Here is a 2,500-nt window from a genome sequence, read left to right on the forward strand (position 1 = left end):
CCGGGCAGCTTTCGCAGCCCCTGGGGGGCCCCCCCTCCTCCGCCCCCTCCTCCTCCGCCCCACCGCCCTTCCTCACGCCGACGCCGGCTGCTGAGCAAGGGACGGCAGAGACGGAAGGAGAGAGAGAGCGAGAGAAAGAGAGGGGCTTGCCTCACTGACCGTACAAGCACAGAGAAAGGGGGGGGGGAAACGAAGGGCAAACCCGAACGAGAAGGGCGGGGAGCCCTCGCTCCCGACCTGGGGACAAACCCTGTCTCGCTTCGAGTCCGGCCCAGGCGCCCGGCTCGGTCTGGCCCGGCAGGGAGCGGCGGGCCGGCCACACCGCCTGCCTCGGGATGTTGGGGGGGGTCCGTCCCCGCAGACCACCCCCCCCCCGCCCCAGGCGTCAGAGCCCGGCCGCCACCGGGAGCGGCGTCGCCCCGCCGCCCGCGCGCCTGCGGCCCGCCGGCCCCGCGCTTCCCAGCTCCCCGCTCGCCTCGCCGGCCCTCCGGCTCGACCGCCGCCGCCGCCGCCGCCGCGGCGCCCACACCCCCGCGCGCCCGCACACACCGCCTCGCGGGTGACGCCACGCGCTCGCCCGTCCCCTCCGCGGACAGACGCCCGGCGGCGGGCAGGCGGGCAAGGCGGCACGGACGGGGACGGCGCCCGCTCTCCCCGTCTCCACGCGGAGAGCGGGGCGGGCCGCCCCCGCCGCCGCCCCACCACCGCCCCCCCGCTGCCTGGCGGAGCCGGGCGGGGCAGAGCGAGGCGGGCGCCCCGGACGGCAGAGTGCCGGGGCGGGCGCGTAGGGTAGGGCGCCGCCGACGGCGGCCACGGCGGAAGACCCAGAAGCACCGGCCAGGGAGAAGGAGGAGACGCGCGGAGGCTCGGCGCCCGCACCACCCGCGGTGGGGGCTCGCCCTCCCGGCGGCGAGCACGCGCTCGCGCCCGGCTCGCAACGCTCGAGGCAGGCCGGCAACTAGGCCGACCGCGCGGCGTCTCTCCGCCGAGACCAGACCGCGGAGAGAGGGGGCAGGGTAACCCCTCTCCGTCCCGGCTGCCCGCGGGGCGAGCACGGGGCGCGCCGGCTGGCATGGGGGGGCGCGGCGCCCGCGCGCGCCGACCCCCCGGCCCTCCGGCAGCACGCCCGGCCGCCTCCGCGAGTCGCATCGGGCCGCCCGAGTCTTTAAACCTCCGCCCGGCTCTCCAACCGAGAACCCTCGGGCCCGGAGCCCGGGGCCCATGGCCATCCCTGCCCGGGGCGGCTGCCGGCGGCCGCGGTGGCCGGAGGCCCTCTCCCCTCTCTCGCTCGCTCCCTCCCTCCCCGCCCCCCCCACCCCCACCGCGGGGGAGGAAGGACCGGGGTGGGGGGAAGCCGAGGCGGGGGGGGGGAAGGCACGGCCGGTGCGGCGCGCACGGTGCGGCACCCGGGAGGAGCACGCTGGCACACGGGACCACACGGGTGGGTCACCGAGGGGGGGGCAGGAGAAGCGCGGGCGCTAGGTACCTGGCCCTGGGGTGAGGGAAACGACCTGAAATCCCCGCGGGGGTGCCTCCCCCGCCGCCGCCCGCCACCGGGCCGCCGCCGCCTCGCGGCGACGGCGGCAGCCTCGGCAGCGGCGACGAGACGGGACGCGGAGGGGGAACCCGGCACCCGCCAGCCGGCCCCCGCGCCCCTCGGCGGAGCGTCCGCCCGCGGGGTGCGCCCGACACCCGCCGCCACGACCTCGTCCTCCTCCCGGGGCCCGGGGTTTCCCTCAGTAACCCGGCGCCGGGTGGCAGCTGCACCCGGGAGGAGAGCCGTGGCTCGGGCCGCCCACTCGGGCACGAACCGTCGCCTCGCTTGGCCTCAACGCGACGCCCCCCGCTCGGGGGCCCGGCGCCCGCCCCGCGCGCCATCCCGGAACGCCTGCCCCCGCAGGTCTCTGCGGACGGGCTGCTCCGCCGCAGCCCGCCGCGGGTCCGCCCCCCACAGCTTAGGGGTGGGGACCCGTGGGACCCGTCCCAACCCGGAGGGCCGTCTCCCTCGCCTCCGCGCCCGCCGCTTCCTCTCCCGCGGGCGCCGGGGAGTAGCCAAGCCCCGCCGCCCCTCACACGCACTGCCGCCCGCTCCCGCCGGGCCCTCCCCTGGGCCGGACCCCCCCCCCTTCCCCTTCCCCCCCAGCGGCAGCGGAGCGCCGTGGGGTGGGGGGGCGGGGGGGGCGGGCCGCGGCTCCCGGAGACGGGCACCGGCAGCGGAGCGGGCACCAGCAGAGGCGAGAGGGGAGAGACGGGGGGAGGCGGTCCCCCACCGGCAGCGGTGGAATCGGCAGCGGGCTCTCGGCGAGCGAGCGCGGCCTCGGGAGGGCCGTGCACCCGCCGGCGGGCCGAGCCCCGTGCTCGGCCCCGCGGCGCAGAGTGCGGGACAGGCGAACTCGGGTACGCGCGCGCGGCAGCCGGGACGCGGCGGGCGGGGGGGCCACACCGGTGTCCGGTGCCGTCGGCATCGGCAGCGAGGCGCGGCGGCCCGGCGGCGGCCCGG

The sequence above is a fragment of the Dromaius novaehollandiae genome, unplaced genomic scaffold (assembly GCF_036370855.1).
Source record: "Dromaius novaehollandiae isolate bDroNov1 unplaced genomic scaffold, bDroNov1.hap1 HAP1_SCAFFOLD_94, whole genome shotgun sequence".
NCBI lineage: Eukaryota > Metazoa > Chordata > Aves > Casuariiformes > Dromaiidae > Dromaius > Dromaius novaehollandiae.